A 25150-nucleotide genomic window follows, 5' to 3' on the forward strand; every position below is an offset into this window, starting at 1 on the left:
ATCTTTTAACTGTCTATCCAATGTCATAGTATGCTCATTTTTATCATCTGTAAACGATTATGTTGGCTTATTGATTTTTCTCTCCTCAAATACGGTACACAAAACAAAAAGGAGAGACGGCTTCAATTTGATGACTGGAAGAAAAACCTCAATGTTTTGACTTGCAAGACATATATTTAGACAAACATATGACAATCTATCACCTGTACAGTTTGGGACAAAAAACTTTTAAATTATATAAAGGAGGGAATTAATGTGACATTTTTATTCAGTACGATGCATGCCATGCACGACTATAAACTGACAGGAATTGAGTTCTATTTATATCACACATAAGTTAAACCTCCATACACATTAATCGTTATTATTAACAAGGAAGTAATTTACACGATCGGATGCACGACAAAGAAGGTAGGAAAACATTGATTGCAAATGTCCTTTTCTTTCTAGTCAAGAAATAATTTCATGTCATTTACTCTAGAACGTATCACAAGTACTGAAGGTACTAAATAATGTTTGGCATTGGATAAGTTTGTAATCAAATAAGATTTAAGAAGGTGGTCATTAAACATGTCTTGGACTTTGCTCAGTGATTCGAAAATCAATATATATAACGCAGGGATATTTCTGTATTTGCATGGTTTTCATTTCGAGAATAGTGGATACATATATCAGATGCATGGACGAATTTCGCAATAAATTGTCGTATCTAGATATAAAGCAAGCACAAGATGTTTTTAGTGTTTAATGCATAAATTTGTATAACAAAAATCGCCAAAAAATACAACATACCACATCAACCGCTAACGTCCGACTCCTCGGAATACATTGACATACAAACAAAGACAAACAACAGTAAATAACGCATGACATATAGATAGTCTAACTTGGTACGGACATTAGATTTGATGAAGTGTAATGTATTTTGTGGGTAGAAACCTCTCCCTTTACCATTTTAGACCATATTCGTAAACTCCAAAACGCGCATTTAACAACGTGTATAGTGCACCAATCAAGAGGTAGACTACTACTTTTAAAACAAATGAAACAGCATATGATTTGAAAAACAAGGTCAAAATGTTCCCCTTGATAACAGGAGCTAGCCATGGTATTGTACATACGTCTTTTAGTTGGATACTGCCTCTATAAAAATAATTTCTCTGCGCCTTTGTCTTTTTGTGCACAATTCTTAGTAATCTCCGTTCGCTACTCATAAAAGTTTACCCATAGTTGAATATTCCTTTTCACTAATGATAGATTATGTCTTTAATTCGGGGATTAGGGTGGCGGCAGTTAACATATATAAGTGTTTAGTACACTATTATTGTTGTTTATTTTTACGTTTTGTATTTATGTTATTACATGCTTTAGCCAGATTTTGCACAATTATATGAAATGCGCTTCTACGTCGTAATAATTTTGATCTCTTATTCGAGCACCGTTCATAAAATCTTATTTGAACTAAATACATGCCTTCGCATATCAAATTGATAAGCCTGATATATTTGATGAATTTTGTGCATGGTGTTTCAGGTCAACTTACTGTCTCAGAGAGGAAGATGTTAAACTGCTTAAACTATACGAAGCTGAGACAGATTGTTGTAATTAGAAAAAATGTTACCCCTTTTAGGTGGGACATTTATTGGCCAATTAAGTAGACCTTTACAGTGTTAAGTGTATAATTATCTAAGAAATGTTTACTCTTTTAAATATTCCACAAGCCACTTACATATACTTAAAGAGTGATAATAATGCATATTAAAAGGCTCCTCTAATGGAATGATGTAGAGGACTGGTCATTTTCTTTCGATGGGGGGATGGGAGGAAACTTTGGAATTTCAATTATTTTTTCAAGTCCCCGCCTTGAGGAATGCAATAAATATCAAAGACATGAAAATTTTAACCACTCTTAATATTTCTCAATACTTTTATTCTTTATGACAAAAGTACATGCGTACAATTTCCATGTATATTAGTATGGTTCAATAAATACTGCCAAAAAGTCGGCTATCCAACTGAGTTAAAATGAAGTGGTAGTACGCAATTGTAGGCCACCATACAGCCTTCAACATTGTTGAAATGAAGTGGTAGTAAGCAATTATAGGCTTCCGTACGGCCTTCAACAATGAAAAATTCGTACTGTGTAATCGGCTATAACAGGGCTGACATACTAGTATAATATGTTATCCAATTCAAACGAGAAAACGAACTGTCTAATATATAACAAAACAATTTACGAAAAACAAATACACGTATGACACATATACGACAGACTTGAACCAACAACAACCAATGTACTACAGGTTCCTGACTTGGGACAGGCACATAAATAATGCAGCCGGGTTAAGCATGTTTGTGAGTGCTCAACCCTCCTATAACCTGGGACAACTGTTAGTGATCAACCTATTCTAAAAGGTTATCAATCCAACACTCTTTGAATATTGTTTTTATTGGTATAATTATTGATTTATTATTTGTAAAATTGAAATTAAACTAAATATCACTTGTATATGCATATGTACATGCATGGCTCTACAGTCATTCCATACCTGTATCTTGGCATTGCTCAAGGTCATGTTTTCTCCGACTGTTAATGACGTCTTTACACTATATCCATTGGATGCTGGATGTGTACTGCTTGATATTTTAGTCTTAGATAAATGATTTTTTTATTAGTTTTTATTGGCTATTAACTAGCTGTCAGTAACTGCGAGTTCTCTCAGATCTATACTTAGTGTCCTATCTGTTGTGGTAATGTATAAATACCCTGCCACGTCCAGTCTGTGTTTTTGTTTGATGTGTTTCTGCTTTTAATTAATCTGATGAGCTAAGCCCTTTTCAACTGATTTTTATAGTTTGTTCTTATATTGTACGGTTACACCACTGTCCCAGTCCCATGTTGGGGGTAGGTATTGACACTAGCATGACCAGCAAACTATTTTAACCCAACCAAATTCTGTATGTGCTTAGCTGTCAAAAGTCAGGAGTCTATAATACAGTGGTTGTTGTTCGTTAATTGCTGTATATCATATTTGTATTTTGTACATAGTTTTATCAGGCCGTTAGTTTTTTGGTTTGGAATTGTTTTACATTTATCATTTTTGAGCCTTTTATAGGTTACTATGTGGTATGGGTTTTGTTCATTGATTTAGGCAATACGATGGCCTATAATTGCTAACTTCTATGTCATTTGGTATCTTGTGGAGAGTTTTCTCATTGACAATCATACCACATCTTCTTTTTTTTATATGTACAAAATCAGTTGCAATTTCCTACTAAAAACATCAGTAAGAGGCATAAAAACAATAGACACAATTCATCCGAAAAAAGAGTACTCGCAATTACTGTCGGAATTCCAATGGGAACCAATTGTGCTCCTCTTCTTGGCGACTTGTTTCTTTGTTATTTTGAGGCTGACTTCATATCGGAACTTCTTAGGAAGAAAGATAAGAAGTTAGCAATATCCTTTAACTTTACGTTCCGCTATATAAATGATGTTCTCTCACTAAATAATACAAAATTTGGTGACTATGTTGAACGAATCTATCTCATCGAACTAGAGATAAAGGATACTACAGATACAGTTAAGTCTGCCTCATATCTTGACTTGCATCTAGAAATTGACAATGAGGGTCGGTTGAAAACAAAACTTTACGACAAAAGAGATGATTTCAGCTTCCCAATTGTGAACTTTCCATTTCTATGTAGCAACATTCCAGCAGCGCCTGCATACGGAGTATATATCTCCTAATTGATACGATATTCCCGGGCTTGTATTTCCTATCATGATTTCCTTGACAGAGGATTGCTGCCCACAAGGAAGCTATTAAACCAAGAGTTCCAAATGGTGAAGTTGAAATCATCCCTTCTTTAATTTTACGGACGCCATCACGAGTTGTTTGACCGTCATGGAATAACCGTTTCAAAGATGATATCGGATATGTTCCTTATGTCGTAACTACAATACCCTTCCCTTTTCACGAATGTGACCTACCGAATTAGACTATTTACCGGATTTGTAATAGCATAAGCAACACCACGGGTGCCACATGTGGAGCAGGATCTGCTTACCCTTCCGGGGCACCTGATATCACCCCCAGTTTTTGGTGGGGTTCGTGTTGCTAAGTCTTTAGTTTTCTATGTTGTGTCATCTGTACTATTATTTGTCTGTTTGTCTTTTTATTTTTGGCCATGGCGTTGTCAGTTTTTTTCGATCTGTGAGTTTGACTGTCCCTCTGGTATCTTTTGTCTCTCTTTTACTGAAAGCTAGTTCAAGGTCAATTTCAACTAATATATAAATCATGTTTTCCCAGACTTAATTATTAACCAGTACACGTCCAACAGATTAAATGTAAAGACGTAATAAACAGTAATAAAAAAACGCGTGACCTTGTTCAATGCCAACATATAAGTAAACATTATCTACAGAACGTAGAATCATAAGTTATCATAACTGTACATACACTGTATATATAGAATAATCATACATTGTCTCGAAATAAAAATCTTACTTGTACAAGGCTTAAAAACAGGTAGAAAGCGAGGCTCTGCCGCGCATTTCTATACTGTTTTGAGCTCAGTACAAATAAAATTTATATTTTGAGACAATGTATGGTTATTCTGTATATACTGCAACTCCTACCACTGTTCCAAATAAAATATTTAGGGTAAAAAGCATCATTTTTTAATTTGGAGCAAACGCCATAAAAATTCCGCGAACCTGTACGTTTAATGACGTCATGAATAAAATTTTACGGAAACGCATTGTCAGCGTCATAAAGAAGGTGATAAACGGTCAGTGACTGTATATCACAAATGATTATACTGTCAATACAATTTGACTGCGCAAATAGCACAGCTGCAGTATATATAGCAATAAATAGTCCGTTTTAAGTTTTCAAAAACAAAAACAATAATAGTAGTCCTATAAAACAATATTTAAATTTAACTACTTTTTAAACTAAAAACTTTTAAGAATAAGTTTATTCAAAGGATCAATTGGTTTACATAGAATGTGTCTAAATTGATGGGCTTTATAATCAACATCACCGTAAAAATTGCGATGGAATATTCCGTTTGTAATAAAATTTCTACAGGTACAGCAAATATTCCTAACCAAATATTTTTATCTATAAAAGAATTTGGTTAAGGTTTTAATTAATTTGTGGTAACGAAATCCCTGCCTTTTAATTTACCATTTATACATAAATGATGCTCATTGAAACCTAACTACAGACACTTCCATTCAATTTCAGTACATTATTGAACGTTTATAAATATATACATCCTTTATAAAAGAAGTTGGTAAACTAACTTTAGTTAAAAATACATCCTTGAGAGAAGATTTCAAGGTGAATCTTAAAAATTGAGCCGAGCAAAGCGAGTCAAAAACTGTAAATGTTGTAAGGGGAAGAGGTTGGTGTGGGTCTCCAAAACCTTTCATTGCCCCCTCCCCCCATCTGAAGTATGCAAAAATTTAACACCCCCTTTCCATTCTCAAAAGTTTTCCAGGCCCCCACTCTTTTAGGTTATAAATGATCAGTCCCTTAAGTGGTCGGACTTTAATGACAAATTTTACCAACTTTAAGCTTTTCGCCTATTATATTGATAACGATTAATTTAAAAATGATTAGAATGACAAAATCTACTGATAAAATCAACAAAGCCTGTATCATCAGTAGAACCCTTATAAGAGTTATTGCCCTTAAATGATCATTTTATTATATATTTTGCATATTAAATTAAAAACTATAATAGATACATAGAAAACTTAATATAGTGAAATTGATTACCAAGACTAGATCTGTTAATAAATAAACATGATCAAATCGTCAGTCAAGTGATGATACCATTATTTCCCCTTAAATGAGAATTTGTACCCATTTTTGCGTTTTGAGCAAAAACTAAAGTAGATATAATAGCTGGATTTTAATATCGTTCCTTGATACTAATACTATTAATAATAATAATAATAATAATGAAAATAATAATAATAATAATAATAATAATAATAATAATAATAATAATAATAATAATAATAATAATAATAATAATAATAATAATAATAATAATAATAATAATGCACAAAAAATTAATTATTTTAGATGGCACAGGTGTTGGCAGTACCAGGAGATGTTAGACATGGATTTTCTTATTATGGCCAATTCAACCACGACTTCGGCCGAATAACTGGGATAGCAGTTACAATTAAGGGGAACATTATATTATGTGACTATGATAAAAAGAATCTGATATTAGTTGATCCTCTTGGAAATTATTTAAAGAAGCTTAACTTAGACAGTGAACCATATGATGTGGATATAACAAGTCAAAATATAGGCTATGTAACGCAACCTAACTCCAGATCGGTCTTACAGATAGACCCTGACAGTATGATCGTACTATTCCAAGCAACATGCAACGAAGTAGGCACTACCGTGTTTTGTGTTTCAGCAGTCCCAAATACTGGAAGGTGTTTTACAGAAAAAGTTTCATGTTATCTTGGCGTTAAAATACATGCATTTTTGTATGCATTTCCTGTAAATTTTGATCAAATGTAAGTTTTTATCTACAATAATTAGCCTACATGTAGACCTTATTCTTCGCAATAATAAATGAATCCACAGTAATATGATATATAAGGAATGCACGAAAAACACTTACAAACACATAAAAGACATCGGTGTTGATTCAACAGTTCCTGAATAGAAAAGAGATTGGAAATGGGGAATGTGTCAAAGAGCGACAACCCGACCAGAGACCTGGATTCGTTCAGATCTGTACTTTGTGTCTTGTGTCTTTTTGTTGGTTGTTTATTTGATTTGTATCGATCTGATGAGTTAAGCCCTTCTCAACTAATTTTTATAGTTTGGTCTTGTGTTGTTCTTTTCCATCACTGTCCAAGGTAAGAAAAGGGTTGGCGAGTCCTCAAACATGTTTAACCTCGTAATATTCTGTACAAGCCTGTCCAAAGTCAGGATCCTGTTATTCAGTGGTTGTCGTTTTGTTGCTGTTTATTATATTGTCACTAGCTACGATTACGTTGAAATGTAACAATAACACAACAGTTATTGTTACGTTGGATATTTATTGCTAGAGTGCTATGTTTGGTTCGGAACCGATTAAATATGAACGTAATTTTGATAGTTTGGTCTTATGTTGTTCTTTTCCATCACTGTCCAAGGTTAGTAAAAGGTTGGCGAGTCCTCAAACATGTTTAACCTCGTAATATTCTGTACAAGCGTGTCCAAAGTCAGGATCCTGTTATTCAGTGGTTGTCGTTTTGTTGCTGTTTATTATATTGGCACTAGCTACGATTACGTTAAAATGTAACAATAACACAACAGTGTCGGAACAGTGTCGGAACCGATTAAATATGAACGTAACAACAATAGTTTTGTCTACGGTTCCGTTGCGTTATTGTTACATTAGATTTATTAAACTTTTAACCGACTTTAGTTTTGTTGAATTCTCCGATATGCTTGATAATAATAGTAATAATAATTAATGTCTTTCCACCCGAAGAGATATATACAAAAATATTAAAATTCGGTTTAAAATGTTATTTTCAGCGTCAAATGATAGCTTATTGTACGCTGGTTTAAAAAAATAGACGGTTTCTAGACCTTTTTTTTTAAATAAGGAAGATAATTTGTTACTTCCGGTTTGAAAAATGTCACTTCCGGTATTATTTGATAGTTTACCTGACACTGATTCCAAAAATATATGGTTCTATATACTTGTACATTACACAAGTACAAAAAAATAGCTACTTCCGGTTTACACAAGGTCACTTCTGGTTGGTTTTTACAAGGTCATATGGCTTGCAACCTAATGCATACAGTTCCATGGCTTTATCATGTATACATATGAAGTAAAAGCAAAGGTCAAAATTTAGAACGTCAAATTTACCAATGACCTTGAGCTCAATTTGAAGGTCATAAATCAAGGACCTAAAATCAAAAGACACCAGGTCTTTATTATATATGGTGAATGAGTTATATCACCATTCTCGTCATTTTAAATTTAAGAGGGAGAAAACTCCAATTTAATGTTAGCATACCTCTTCAACCAAAATGTATGTGTGACGACATGTCGCAACTAACAATTTAGTAAAAATATGTTGTCGATATCTTATACGGTTTTTGAAAAGAATTGAAAATAAGCCAAGATCAAAATTTAAAATATGACCTTGACCTCTGACCTTGACCTAATTTTCTTATTTTTGGATCAAGGACCTCAAATCAAAAGATTCTAGGTCTCTATCACTTATGGTTTACAAGATAGAAATGCATATCACTTATATCAAATGCATAAGGGGAAATAACTCTCATATGGAATATTCATATCGCTTCGGTCAAAATAGGACAAATCATGCAAAGGATATAACGAGCAATTTATAAAATAAATTTGTCACTTTCTTTTACGGTTACGGAGGAGGTGCAGTCACAAGGAAAACAGTGTTCGGGGAGATAACTCCTACAAAGAAAATTGTTCGGCTTAGAATGGGTGAAAATAAAAAGCGCATAAACTGTATGGTACATTATAAGAAATATCTAAGCGACATCTTGTCAAACAAAAATTTTACGCGAGAACAAAATTTGGCGGAAGAAAATAATAATAATAATAATCAGAACAAATACAATAGGTCTTTCCACAGAAAAGTGGAAAGACCTAATAATAGTCAGAACAAATACAATAGGTCTTTCCACAGAAAAGTGGAAAGACCTAATAATAACCAGAACAAATACAATAGGTCTTTCCACAGAAAAGTGGAAAGACCTAATAATAAGAACAAAACCAAAAGGTCTTTCCACGGAAAAGTGGAAAGACCTTATAATAATAATAATAGTAAAACTGATAATGATAATAATAATAATAAATATCATAATAATAATAACAAGTAAAAACCAATTGTTCAGAGGTCTTTCCACCCAATACGACATTTTTTTATATGAAAATATTAAAATCCGGTTTAACCTTTCATTTCAAGCGTCAAATGAAAGCTAGTTGTATACTGATTCCAAAAACATATGGTTTCTTTACATTATTTTTAAAATAAGGGAGATAATTTATTACTTCCAGTTTGAAAATATCACTTCCGGTATTATTTGATAATTTACTTGACATTGATTCTTAAAATATATGGTTTTATAAACTTTTCCATTAAATAAGTACAAAAAATAGCTACTTCCGATTTACGCAAGGTCATTTCCGGTTGGATTTTTCAAGGTCATATGGCTTGCAACCTAATGCAAAAAGTCCAATGGCTTTATTATCTATACATGTGAAGTTAGAGCAAAGGTGAAAATCTAGAACATCAAAATTACCTCAATTTCAAGGTCATAAACCAAGGACCTCAAGTCAAAAGACCCTAGGTCTTTTTTAAATATGGTTAATGATTTATATAACCATACGCGTAATTTCAAATATAAGAGGTGAGAAAACTGCCATTTAATGTCAACGTACCCTTTCAACCAAAATTTATGTGTTACAAGTCGCATTTAACAATTAAGCAAAAATACGTTGTCGATATCTTATACGGTTTTTTAAAAAAAGGTGATAATAAGTCAAAATCAACAATTTAGGACGTGCCCTTGACCTTTGACATTGACCTAATTTTCATTTTTTGGGACCAAGGACCTCAAATCAAAAGACCCTAGGTCTCTATCACTTATGGTTTACCAGTTACAATGTTAATCACTTATATCAAATGCATAAGGGAAAATAACTATCATACGGAGTCTCCGGATAGCTTCGGTCCAATGATCATCCTAATCCTGAAGATATAACGAGCAATTTGGTAAAATAAATTTTTCGTAATCTTTTACGGTTGTAAAAGAGTAGTGGACAGTGTTTGGGGAGATAACTCTTACAAGAAAAAGTGTTCGGTTCAACAGGATCAGTTTCAAAAGCGTATAAACTGTTTGATATCATATACCAAATATCTAAGTGGCATCTTGTGAAACAACAATACTGTGCAAGAAAAAAATGAGGTGGATGGAGAAAAAATTAAAAACCAATTGTTCAGAAAACAATTGAAGTTCTTTCGACCCCGAACGATATTTTTTTATATGAAAATATATAAATTGAGTTTAAAATGTTATTTCTAGTGACAAATGATATCTTATTGTACGCTGATTCCAAAAAATATATGATTTCTATACATTTTTGCTTAAAATAAGGGAGGTAATTTGGTACTTCCGGTTTGAAAATGTCACTTCCGGTATTATTTGATGGTTTACTTGACACTGCTTCCAAAAATATATGTTTCTATATATTTTAACATTAATTAAGTACAAAAAGTAGCTTCTTCCGTGTCACACAAGTTCACTTCCGGTTGGTTTTTTCGAGAATATATGGCTTGCAACCTAATGCACAAAGTCCTAAGGCTTTATGATGTATTAATATGTATTTAAGCAAAGGTCAAAATCTAGAACATCATTAGACTGTGATCTTGTTTTCAATTTCAAGGTCAAAAACTAAGGACCTCAAATAAAAAGACGAAAGGTCTTTATTATATATGGTTAATGAGTAATATCACCATATGCATAATTCTAAATATGAGAGGGGCGAAAACTCCCTTTTAATGTCCACATAACCTTTTAATCAAAATTTATGAATTACAAATGTCGCAGATAACAATTTCATAAAAATATTTTGTTGATATCTTATACGATTTTTGAAAAGAAGTGACAATAAGCCAAAATCAAAATTTAAAACATAACCTTGAACTTGACCTTATTTTCTCTTTTTTTGGGCCATGGACCTCAAATCAAAAGACCCTAGGTCTCTATCACTTATGGTTTAACAGTTACAAATACAAATCACTTATATCAAATTTATAAGTGGAAATAACTTTCTGTGGAGTCTCCGGATAGATTCGGTCCAAATGATCATACTAATCCAGAAGATATAACGAGCAAATTGGTAAAATAAATTTGTCATAATCTTTTACTGTTGCAAAGGAGTAGTGGACACAAAAAAAACAGTGTTTGGGAAGATAACTCTTACAAAGAAAAGTGTTCAGTTAAGCGGTGTCAGTTTCAGAAGCGTATTAACTGTTCGATATCATATATCAAATATCTAAGCAACATCTTTTGAAATATCGTCCTGAATATGCATGAAATATTTGCCACTGGACGTTAAGCAACCAACAATCAATCAATCTTTTGAAATAACAATACTGAGCAAGAAAAAAATCAAGCGGAAAGAAAAAATATAATCAAAAAAACAATTGTTCAGAGAACAATTGAAGGTCTTTCCACTTCTTACGATTCATTTTGATATGAAATTATTAAAATACGGTTTAAAGTGTCATATACAGTGTCAAATGATATCTTAGTGTACGCTGATTCCAAAAATATATGGTTTCTAAACAATTTTATTGAAATAAGGGAGATTATTTGTTACTTCCGGTCTGAAAAATGTCACTTCCGGTATCATTTGATAGTTTACTTAACACTGACTCCAAACATATATGGTTCCATATACTTTAACATCAAATAAGTTCAAAACAAAGCTACTTCCGGTTTACACAAAGTCATTTCCGGTTGGATTTTCAAGCTCATGTAAATTGCAACCTAATGAAAAGAGTCCCATGGCTTTATCGTGTCTAAATATGAAGTTTAAGCAAAGGTCAAAATGTAGAACGTCAATTTCAACTTTGACCTTGAGCTCAATTTCAAGGTCATAAACCAAGGACCTTTAATCAAATTACCCTAGGTCTTTATTATACTTGGTAAATGAGTTATACCACCATACATGTAATTTTAAATATAAAAAGGGAGAAAACTCTCCATTACGGTTAACGTACCCTTGCAATCAACATTAGCGTGTTACGGCATGTCGCAACTAACAATTTAGTAAAAATAATTTGTCGATATCTTATACTGTTTTTGGAAAGAGGTGACCAAGGACCTCAAATTAAGAGACCCTAGATCTCTATCACTTATGGTTTACCAGTTAAAAATGCATATCACTTTTATCAAATGCATCAGGGGGAATAACTCTCATATAGAGTCTCCGGATAGCTTCGATCCAAATGGTCATCCTAATTCTGAAGATGTAACGAGCAATTTGGTAAAATAAATTTGTTGTAAACTTTTATGGTTTCGAAGGAGTAGTGGCCACAAGAAAACCAGTGTTTGGGGAGATAACTCTTACAACGTAAAGTGTTCGGTTAAGCAGTGTTAGTTTCAAAAGCATATAAACTGTACGATATCATATTCTAAATATATAAGCGACATTTTATAAAACAAGAACACGACAGAAAAAAATTAGGCGGAAGAAAAAAAAATAATCAGAACAAAATCAATAGGTCTTTCCACGAAAAAGTGGAAAGACCTAATTAAAAACTAATTGTTCAAAGAACAATTAAAGGTCTTTCCTCATCAATTTTCTAAATTATTGATAAGAAGCTACTTCTGGTTCACTCAAAGTTACTATTGGCGTCCAATTATAGGTTTCTTCATACTGATTCAATAAATATATGGTTTCTATATACTTTTGCCTGAAATAACGGAGATAATTGCCAACTTCCCGGTTAGAAAATGTCACTTCCATTCTCATATGATAGCTTTATTTACACTGATTCCAAAAATATATAGTTTATATATACTTTTGTCTGTAAAAAGGAAGATAATTGGCTACTTCCGGTTTTAAAAATTCACTTCCGGTCTCATATGATAGCTTTATTCACACCGATTCCAAAAAAATATAGTTTGTATATACTTATGTCTGTAATATTAGAGATAATATGCTACTTCCGGTCTAAAATGATAGGTTAATGTATGCCAATTTAAAAATATATATGGTTTCCAGGTACTTTGCTATGACATAATAGCAAACATGACTACTTCCGGTTCAATCAAGGTCACTTCCGGTTGACATTTTTCAAGGGGCAATAACTCCTATAAGATGTCATTGGATTGTTTCAGACCTAATGTGTCATATCTTTATCACAATAAAGCCAACTAGTTTTTTTCATATATATCTTAAAAAGTGTCAGAGAAAATGCAAAAACAAGCAAATGTCAAAATTGAGAACATGAACTTGACCTTTGACCTTGACCTCATTTTTCTTAGTTAGGGTCCAAGGACCTCAAATAAAAAGACTATGTTTATACGGCTAACGGTTTATGAGTTACATAAACATAACGACAAATGTATTTGGTAAAGGTAGATTACTCCTTTAAAATTTCATCAAAAAGCTTCGATCCAAATAAGCCAAAAATACCTGAAGATGTAACGAAAAAATAAGAAAAAGAATTTTGTCATTATCTTTTTTGGTTACGTAGGAGATACACTCACAAGAAAAACAGTGTTTGGGGAGATAACGTTTACAATAAAAAAGATGAGTTTCAAAAACGCAATAACTGTTCGATATAATATCCAAAATCTATAAGCGACATCTTGCGAAACAACTTTAAGCCGCAAGAAAAGGGTTTGGCGGAAGAAGAAAAATAAAAAAAAAATAAATGATTAAAAACCAATTGTTCAGAGAACAATTGAATGCCTTTCCACATCAATTTTATAAATAATTGATGAAAAGCTACCTATGGTTTACTCAAAGTTACATTTGGCGTCCAATCCAGATAAGTTTCTTTATACTGATTCGATATATGTTTTTTTTAATACTTATGTCTAAAATAAGGGAGATAATTAGCTATATCCGGTATAGAAAATGTCACTCTCGGTCTCATATGATAGCTGTTTTACACTGATTCCAAAAATATATGGTTTCTATATACTTTGCCTGTAATAAGGGAGATAATTGGCTATTTCCGGTTTATTAAAGGTTACTTCCGGACACACACAAATGATATGTATGCCTATTTGAAAAAAATATATGGTTTTTAGATACTTTGCCATGAAATAAGTGCAAAATGGCTACTTCCAGTTTACTCAAGGTCACTTTCGGTTGACACTCTCAAGGTCAAATGTGAAACAACATTTAGCAAAAGACCCTATGGCTTTATCATGTACTAAGTTGAATTAATAATCAATTAAACTTAAATTAAAACGTTTCAGGGGCAAAAACTCCTTTAAGATTTCATTGGATTGTTTCAGACGGAATGTATCATATCTTCATCACAATGAGGCCAAAATGTTGCACTAGTTATTTTATACATATCTTTAAAAGTGTTATAACAAATCAAAAAAACAAGGAAAAGTAAAAATTGAGAAGATGACCTTGACCTCAAATTCATTTTTTTGAACCAAGGACCTAAGATCAAAATACTTAGGTGTCTTATCACTTACAATTGATGTATGAACATTAAGATATCACTTTTGTAAAATACAGAAGGGGAAATAACTCTCATATAGAGTGTTCGTATCTTCGGTCAAAATTGGACAAAACATCCTAAGGATATAACGAGCAATTTGGAAAAATAAATTTGTCAATTTCTTTTACGGTTACGGAGGAGATGCACCCACAAGAAAAACAGTCTTTGGGGAGAGAACTCTTTCAAAGAAAAGTATACGGTTAACAGGGTTGGTTTCATAGACGCATATACTATGCGATATCTATACCAAACATCCAAGCGACATTTTGCGAAATAAACGTTACACGCAAGAAATGAAAGTGGCTGAAGAAGAAAAAAAAATAATTAAAAATCAATTATTCAGAGAACAATTGAAGGTCTTTCCACAGCAATTTTTAAATTTATTGAAAAGAAGCTAGTTCGTGTTTACTCAAAGTTGAAAAGTGGAAAGACCTAGTAATCAGAACAAATACAATAGGTCTTTCCACAGAAAAACCAATTGTTCAGAGAATAATTGAAAGTCTTTCCACATTAAATTTCTGAATAATTGATAAGATGCTACTTCCGTTTATCTCAAAGTTACTATTAGCGTTTAAACAAAGGTTTCTTCGTACTGATTAAAAAATGTATGGTTCCTATATACTATTGTCTGACATAAGGTAAATAATTTGCAACTTCCAGTTTAGAAAATATCACTTACGGCCTCATATGATAGCTTGCTACGCGCTGATTCCAAAAATCTATGGTTTCTATGTACTTTCACTTTGAATAAGGTAGATAATCAGCCACCTCCGGTTTACAAAACGTCACATCCGGTACCATAAGATAGCTTACTTTACACTGATTCCGAAAATATATGGTTTCTATATACTTTTATTTAAAATAAGGGAATTAAATTAGCTTCTTCCGGTTTACAGAAGGTGACTTCCGGTCTCAATAAAAGGTTATTGTATGCTGATTAGAAAAATATATAGTTTCTATGTATTTTTTCCTTGAATTCGTGCAAAAATAGATACTTCCGGTGTGCATAAGGTCACTTTCGGTTAATATTTTTCAAGCTCCAACTTTTTGCAAAAGACACTATGGCTTTATGTTGTATCGTAATGAAGTTATATTCGTTTTACCATTAATTTTAACATTTTAGGGGCAATAACTCCTATAAGATATCATCAGATCGCTTCGGACTGAATGTATCATTTCTTCGCCTCAACAACCCAAACATTTTGCATCAGTTCTTTTGTATCTATTTTTTATACATTAAGATAAGATAAAATTGAGAATGGAAATGGGGAATGTGTCAAAGAGACAACAACCCGACCATAGAACAGACAACAGCAGAAGGTCACCAACAGGTCTTCAATGCAGCGAGAAACTCCCACACCCGGAGGCGTCCTTCAGCTGGCCCCTTAACAAATATATATACTAGTTCAGTGATAATGAACGCCATACTAAACTCCAAATTGTACACAAGAAACTAAAATTAAAAATAATACAAGACTGACAAAGGCTAGAGGCTCCTGACTTGGGACAGGCGCAAAAAATGCGGCGGGGTTAAACATGTTTATGAGATCTCAATCCTCCCCCTATACCTCTAGCCAATGTAGAAAAGTAAACGCATAACAATACGCACATTAAAATTCAGTTCAAGAGAAGTCCGAGTCTGATGTCAGAAGATGTAACCAAAGAAAATAAACAAAATGACAATAATACATAAATAACAACAGACTACTAGCAGTTAACTGACATGCCAGCTCCAGACTTCAATTAAACTGATTGAAAGATTATGTCTTCATCATATGAATATCAGGCACAATCCTTCCCGTTAGGGGTTTAGTATCATACCATCATAACATATATGAGAAGAACATAACCCGTGTCATGCCAACAACTGGTTTTTAAATAAATGTGTTTAGTGCCGATGCAAAGACCCTATAAGTGAATCAATATTAACGCCAAAATATGCAATCTTTAATGACCTGACAACAGTATCGTAACTATATCCCTTCTTAATAAGTCTATTTAAAGGTTTTGTTAGCTTCAGAGGTGAATACTGACATTTTTGTGCTTTATAAAGAATATTTCCATAAAAAATTGGATGTGAAATACCTGAACGTATAAGAAGTCTGCATGTTGAGCTATATTTACGAATGATATCCTTATACCGATGATAAAATTTAGTAAATGTTTTGACTAGTTTGTGATATCGAAAACCCTGGTGTAATAATTTTTCAGTAATACATAAATTTCTCTCGTTAAAATCTAAAACATTGTTACATACACGAGCGAATCGTACAAGTTGAGATATATAAACACCGTAAGATGGTGACAAGGGAATGTCACCATCTAAAAATGGATAATTAACGATAGGAAATGAAAAATCATCTCTTTTATCATATATTTTAGTATTAAGCTTTCCGTTAATGATATAGATATCAAGATCGAGGAAAGGGCAGTGGTCATTGTTTGTATTAGCTTTACTTTAAGTAAGTTCAACAGGATAAATTTCTTTAGTATACATACTGAAGTCGTCATTATTGAGAGCCAAAATATCATCCAAATATCTAAAAGTATTATTAAATTTGTGTATCAGATGTTGTTTCGATGGGTCTTTGCTGATTTTTGTCATAAATTGATAATAAGATGCACACACAAGCAGGGGGTAAAATTTAAAAAAAAGACCTTATAACCTTTGACCTTGACACCATTTAATTTTTGGTGGACCAAGGACTTCAAATCAAGATACCCTAGGTCTCTATCACTTACGGTTCATGAGTTACATTTGGATATCACTCATGTCAAATATAAAAGGGGAAATAACTCTCATATGGAGTCTCTGTATCGTTTCGATTAAAATGGATCGAAGCATCCTGAGGATTTAACGAGCCATTTTGGAAAAAACAAATTTATCGATTTCTTAAATGGTTGCGAAGGAGATGTGCACACAAGAAAAACAGTGTTTAGGGAGATAATTGAAAGCGCATAAACTGTACGATAAGATATACCAAATATTAAAGCGACATGTTGCGAAACAAAAATTACACGCAAGAATAAAATTTGGCGGACGTAAAAAAAAAAAAAAAAAAAAGGTCTTTCCACCCGAAACAATATATTTTGATATGCAAATATTAAAATTCGGTTTAAAATGTCATTTCAAGTGTCATCTGATAGCTTATTGTACGATGAATCCAAAAATATATGGTTTCTTAACACTTTTGTTTGAATTAAGGGAGATAATTGTTACTTCTGGATTGAAAAATGTCTCTTCCGGTATTATTTGATAGTTTGCTTCACACTAATTCTCAAAAAATATGGTTCTATTCTTTTACATTAGATAAGTACAAAAAACAGCTACTACCGGTTTACACAAGATCCCTTCCGGTTGCTTTTTCAGGGTCATATGGCTTGCAAGCTAATGTACGAAGTGCCAAGGCTTAAACATGTATACATATGAAGTTAAATCAAAGGTAAACATCTAGAACGTCAAATTCACCTATGACCTTGACCGCAATTTCAAGGTCATTTACCAATGACCTCAAATCAACCCTAGGTCTTTATTATATTTGGTTAATGAGTAATATCATCATACGGGTAATATTAAATATAAGATGGGAGAAAACTTATGTGTTACGACATGTCGTAACTAAAAATTTAGTGAAAATGTGTTGTCAAAATCTTATATGATTTTTGAAAAGAAGTGAAAATAAGCCAAAATCAAAATTTGAATATGACCTTGACATTTGACCTTGACCTTATTTTTTTTTTCTTTTGGGCCAAGGACCTCAAATCAAAAACCCTGGGTCTCTATCACTGATGTTTTACCAGTTACAAATGCATATCACTTATATCAAATGCATAAGGTGAAATAACTCTCATATGGAATCTCTATACCGCTTCGATCAAAAACATCCTGATGATATAACAAGCAATTTGGTAAAATAAATTTGTTGTAATCTTTTACGGTTGCGAAGGAGTAGTATACACAAGAAAAACAGTGTTCGGGGATAAACTCTTACAAAATAAAATATTCGTTGAAGCGGTGTCACCTTCAAAAGCGTATAAACTGTTAGATATCATATACCAAAAATCTAAGCGACATATTTTGAATTAATATATAATATATTGTTTTTATACATTTTTGTTTGAAATAAGGGAGATAACTTGTTACTTTATGTTTGTAAAATAATATAATACGATAATAATATTTGACACTGATTCCAAAAATGTATGGTTCTGTATACTTTTACATTAAAAAAGTACAAAAAAACTACTTCCGGTTTACACAGGGTCACTTCCGGTTGGCTTTTCTAAGGTCATATGGCTTGCAATCTTATGCAAAAAGTCCCATGGCTTTATCATGTATTAACATGAAGTTAGAGCAAAGGTCAAAATCTAGGACGTTAAATTTACCTATGACCTTGACCTTAATTTCAAGGTCATCAAGCAAGGACCTAATATCAAAAGGCTTTAGGTCGTTAATAAGTTACATTACAATACATCTTACTTTTAACATTTGAGGGGAGAAAACTCCTAATGAATGTTACCGCTTCGCTTTGAATAAACATTTCCTATTGCGACAGATCACAACTAACAATTAAGTGAAAATCTTTTGTCGATATCTTTTACAGTTTCTTAGAAGTATGCACAAGAAAAAGCAAACAAAATAAACATGACCTTAACCTTCGACCTTGACCTTAATTTCTTTTTGATGGACCCAGGACCTCAAATCAGAGGACCCTAGGTCTCTATCACTTAAGATTTATGAGTTTCTATTGCATTTCTCTTAAGTCAAATACATAAGGGGAATTAACTCTCATATGGAATGTTCAGATCTCTTCGATCAAAATAATTCTTGACAACCTGAGGATGTAACGAGTAATTTGGTAAAATAAATTTGTCGTAATCTTTTACGGTTGCAAAGGAGTAGTACGCACAAGAAAAACAGTGTTCGGGGAGATAACTCTTACAAAATAAAGTATTCGGTTAAGCGGTGTCAGTTTCAAACGTATAAACTGTTCGATATCATATGCAAAATATCTAAGCAACATCTTTTGAAATAACAACACAGCGCATGAAAAAAATTAGGCAGAAGAAAAAAAAATAATAATCAGAACAAAAGCAAAAGGTCTTTCCACGATAAAGTGGAAAGACCTAATAATCAAAACAAAAGAAAAGATCTTTCCACGGAAAAGTGGAAAGACCTAATAATCAAAACAAAAGCAAAAGGTCTTTCCACGGATAAGTGGAAAGACCTAATAATCAGAACAAAAGCTTTATTTTAAACAAAAAAAATTAGAGCAAAGGTCAAATTCTAGAACGTCAAATCAATTTTTTACCTTGATCCCAATTTCAAGATTATAAAACAAGGACCTCGAATCAAAAGACTCTAGGTCTCAACTATATATGGTTAATGAGTTATATCACCATACAGCTAATTTTGAATATAAGAGTGGAAAGACCTAATAATAACATTTCATACAGTTATATAAACGGAGTGAGCGAAAAATTGATACATAAAAAGCAAAGTTTGACAGCAATGAACTAAAATATTGTGAACTTGTGTATGCATGTATTCATGGCGGACGTAATTTCGTTTACAAATCAGATGAAGTACTTGATAAACTGTTCAAAAGAGCATGTACAAACGCCAATAAAAACGAAATAACGATCACTAAACATCTGGACGATGAAAATGAAAATCGGTTCATCTCAGTCAGCTCAATAATGTTGACATCAGTCAACAAATGTCAAAATCAATTGCCTTCACAAATACTACTCGACTAGTATTCTTATGTTTAATTTTTTTTTACATTTCAACCAAGTTGAATATAAAAAGCTGAATTGAGCATTAACGTATCAATAACACAACGTAACCATAGACACAAATATTATTGTTACGTTCGTAATTAATCGGTTCCTAACCCAACTTAGTATTCTGGCATTTAGTGCCCAAACTACCATGTTTTTTTGTTATTGTACGTTTTCAACGTAATCGTAGCCAGTTCCTATCATATTAGTTTTTTGTTTATTGTTTTGTTCATAAATCAGACCGTTAGTTTTTTCCTTTTATTTGTTTTAAATTTGCCATTTCGTAGCCTTTCATAGTTTGCTATGCGTTATGCGTTTTGCTCATTGATAAAAACCGTACGGTGACTTAAATTGCTAACCTTCTATGTCATTTAGTCTCTGGTGGAAAGTTGTCTCATTGGCAATCGCACCACATCTTCTTATTTTTATGTTTAAGTTTTTATTTATCTAAAATCTAAAACTAGAGGCTCTAAAGAGCCTGTGTCGCTCACCTTGGTCTATGTGCATATTAAACAATGGACACAGATGGATTCATGACAAAATTGTGTTTTGGTGATGGTGATGTGTTTGTAGATCTTACTTTACTGAACAGTCTTGCTCCTTACTATTATCTCTATCTATAATGAACTTGGCCCAGTAGTTACAGTGGAAAATATTTTGTAAAAATTTACAAAAATTTACAAAATTTATGAAAATTGTAAAAAATTGACTATAAAGGGCAATAACTCCTTAAGGGGTCAATTGACAATTTTGGTCATGTTGACTTATTTGTAGATCTAACTTTGCTGTACATTATTGCTGTTTACAGTTTATCTCTATCTATAATAATATTCAAGATAATAACCAAAAGCTGCAAAATTTTCTTAAAATTACCAATTCAGGGGCAGCAACCCAACAACATGTTGCCTGATTGGTCTGAAAATTTCAGGGCAGATAGATCTTGACCTAATGAACAATTTTATATCATCAGATTTGCTCTAAATGCTTTGGTTTCAGAGATATGAGCCAAAAACTGCATTTTACACTATGTATTATTTTTTTGCCGTGTCGGCCATCTTGGTTTGCGGGCAGGGTCATCGGACACATTTTTCAAACTAGATACCCTAATGATGATTGTGGACAATTTTGGTTAAATTTGTCTTAGTAGTTTCAGAGGAGAAGATTTTTGTAAAAGATTACAAAAATTTACGAAAAATGGTTAAAAATTGACTATAAAGGGCAATAACTCCTTAAGGGGTCAAATGACCATTTTGGTCAAGTAGACTTATTTGTAGATCATACTTTGTTGAACATTATTGCTGTTTACAGTTTATCTCTATCTATAATAATATTCAAGATAATAACCAAAAACGGCAAAATTTCCTTAAAATTACCAATTCAGGGGCAGCAACCCAACAACGGGTTGTCCGGTTCATCTGAAAATTTCAGGGCAGATAGATCTTGACCTGATAAACAATTTTACCCTATGTCTATCTATAATAGGTCAGATTTGCTCTAAATGCTTTGGTTTCAGAGATATAAGCCAAAATCTACATTTTACCCCTATGTTCTATTTTTAGCCATGGCGGCCATCTTGGTTGGTTGGCGGGGTCATCGGACACATTTTTTGAACTAGATACCCCAATGATGATTGTGGCCAAGTTTGGTCAAATTTGGCCCAGTAGTTTCAGAGGAGAAGATTTTTGTAAAAGTTTACGGACGACGGACGACGGACGCAGGACAACGGACGACGGACGCAGGACGACGGACGCAAAGTGATGAGAAAAGCTCGCTTGACCTTTCAGGTCAGGTGAGCTAAAAATCAATGTTAGTACCGATGAAGACGATTCTCCAAACTTCCCAACATGTTTTAAGCTATGAAAGAATTTTAATAAAACCGATGTTTTTATAAAGAAATCCTTGACTAAATGCTCTACGGTATCATAAACATATTAGTTTTTTGTTTTGTTTTTTTTATTTCAGTAACATCACAGGCGTAGAAGAAAATGGATACGAAATTGGTTCATGTGTTTTAAAATTCCATACAGTTAATGAAGATTCTTGGTTATCTTGCATAGGAGGTCAAAACTATATTACGTATAACGAAGGATTGGAAAATCGAATTAAGATAGATAATATTGCCACCATAGATACACCCAATGACATATGCTCCGACGACAACGGTCACATCTATGTCAGTGGACAGGGATCGAACAACATCCACAGACTAGCAGGATATTTGAATCGGCAGATCGGAAAATTTGAAACGGAAAAGAATTGGAAAGTATTAGACATACCATTGGATTCAAAACATGGAATCAAGGAACCTGTTGCCTTGTGCTTCAACCAAGACTATAGTAAACTGTATATTGTCAACGAATGGGGGAAATCGGTTTTGGTATTTGATGTTTTTTGATGATTCATTACAAATACTTTGGATTCATAATTATTCGTGGGGTACCAATTTTTGTAATTTTCGTTGGTATAGCCAAACCACGAATTTGAATGTTCAACAAAGTATAAATTTCTTTAGACTTGTATGCAATCTGGTAAAACCTTGAAAATAAATATCCGCGAAAATAAATGAAGTTTCCCAAATCAACAAAAATTGATACCCACAAAAATAAAGGAATCCACAATACATTTTTTCTGTTTCATTTAATATTATTGTCTGTTGATTATAATTTAAAAAAAACTAGTTTATATATGTGCGATATATAAACAATGCACATCCACAGTGAGATCGGCATCTTGCAAACAATCATATTGCTTCCAATTGTCAAAATTAAACAGAAATCATTTAGTATTTATTTATCGAATTGAACTGATTAGAATTGGAAGACCTTTGTTATTGGTTAGTGATATTCAATAATAAAATGAATTGGGATAAATTTAGTATATTCTCCATTGGCACTGAAGCTACAGGTATATGTCATAGTAGTCTCGGCTTGCCACTTCGAACTGCTTATCTTCATTCTTGTTTTACTTCAATGAGAATCATGTTGGTTATTTGTGCTTCTTATATTTATCTCATCATGCAATATCATACATAAATGAATTATATAGCATAGTTTATTAAATATGAATCCACTACTAATGAGATAGAAGGATACGTTTAAAATAAAACAAGAGGCTCTCAAGAGCCTGAATCGCTCACCTGTTATTTTTTGCTTAAAATCTTTCCACAATGATAATTTTGCTTTTTAATATATATATTAATGAGTGTCTTAAAAATTCCATTTAAATGTTCTTTGTATCTGTCATATTTTCTTCAAAAGCGAAAAAAATGCATTTTACCCCCACTGTTCCATTTTAGTCATAGTGGTTATGTTTCTTGACGTACAAGGAAATAAAAAACAAAATTTATACTAGATATTCTGAAACTCAATCAGCCAAAGTTTTGCTGAAATTGATTCAGCAATTTTAAAGCAAGCAAACAAGATGAACAAATTCAAAAAAACTGTCTTTAAAGGGCAGTAACTCCTTAAGGGGTCGATTGACAATTTTGGTCATAAAAACTTTTTTGTAGATCTTACTTTGCTGAACATTTTGCTAATTACAGTTTATCTTTATCATTATTAATATTCAAGATAATAACTAAAAACTTCAAAATTTCCTGAAAATTACCAATTTAGTGGCAGCAACCCAACAATGGGTTGTTAGATTCATCTGAAAATTTCATGGCTGATAGAACTTGACCTAATGAACAATTTTACTTCATATCAGATGTGCTCTAAATGCTAAAGTGTTTGAGATACAAGCCAAAAACTGCATTTTACCCCTATGTTCTATTTTAGCCATGGCAGCCATGTTTTTAGATGAAACAGAAAATAAAACACAAACTTTATTCTAGATACCCTAAGAATCATTCAGCTTAAGTTTGATTGGAATTGGTTTAGTAGTTTCAGAGGAGAGGAATTTTCAAAGTTAGAAAACATGATAAACAAATTGTGAAAAATTGTCCTTAAAATGCAATAACTCCTTAAGGGGTCAATTGACAATTTTGGTCATATCAACTTATTTGTAGATCTTACTTTGCTGAACATTTTTGCTGTTTACAGTTTATCTTTATCATTAATATTATTCAAAATAATAACCAAAAACTGCAAAATTTCCTTAAAATTACCAATTTAGTGGCAGCAACCCAACAATGGGTTATCAGATTCATCTGAAAATTTCAGGGCTCATAAAACTTTACCTAATGAACACTTTTATCCCGTTAGATTTGCTCTAAATGCTTTGGTTTTTGAGATATAAGCCAAAAACTGCATTTTACCCCTATGTTCTATTTTTTAGCCATGGCAGCCATGTTTTTTGACGAAACAGAAAATAAAACACAAATTTTATTCTAGATACCCTAAGGATCATTCAGCTAAAATTTTGGTAGGAATTGGTTCTGCAGTTTTAGAGGAAAAGATGTTCTAAATAGTTTACACCAGACGGACAACGACGACGGACGCCAAGTGATGGCAAAAGCTCACCGTTCCGAAGTGATTTATTTGTAGCTCGATATTGATATGTTCTAATCACATAGAATGTGATATATTTTTGTTTCGCTATTTGGGTTCCTTTTTTTTGTTTCTTGTGACTGTCTAAAAAGTTAGTATATATAATTGTAGCTGTTATGTTAAACTTCATTTACTATATTTTTATGTTAATTTTGACACGTTGATTATCACCCTAACATGAATAATGACCAAACAAATAACCAAATATCGATAATAATGTTTCATAAATTATTAGCTAAGATGAAGAGAAAAATTGAAAGTCGTTTTCTCTTACAAGTCATAAGTGTTATATTATTATATGGATGTTGATTTAACAGTAGTTTTAATTGTAGTATAACAGCAGCAATTGTGTAAAGGTTCGGTTCGATGTTGGAAATTAACACATGCTACACAATGAATTGAGAATAAACTTTTAACAATAAAAGAGAATGATTCAACACAACTATGTTGGAAATTGACCCATGCTAAAACTGAATTAAATAGTAATTTTTTTTTCTTTGTTAGTCTCGTCTCAATATTATTTTCGTTTTGATATTGCTATACACTTTTTTCACATTAAATTGTAAATACTATCCAATTTGTGTTGTATTTA

At 32.4% G+C, this 25150-nt stretch overlaps 1 long non-coding RNA gene across 1 annotated transcript; it reads left to right on the forward strand.

Moving 5' to 3' along the window:
• The first annotated feature begins 375 nt into the window (after positions 1-375).
• Positions 376-25130, forward strand: LOC127723580 (uncharacterized). Its single transcript, XR_007992134.1, has 3 exons — positions 376-411; positions 6105-6556; positions 22034-25130. It is a non-coding gene; the product is annotated as an uncharacterized LOC127723580 (long non-coding RNA).
• The last annotated feature ends 20 nt before the right edge of the window (positions 25131-25150 follow it).

Source organism: Mytilus californianus, unplaced genomic scaffold, assembly GCF_021869535.1.
Source record: "Mytilus californianus isolate M0D057914Y unplaced genomic scaffold, xbMytCali1.0.p SCAF_13, whole genome shotgun sequence".
Classification (NCBI taxonomy): Eukaryota; Metazoa; Mollusca; class Bivalvia; order Mytilida; family Mytilidae; genus Mytilus; species Mytilus californianus.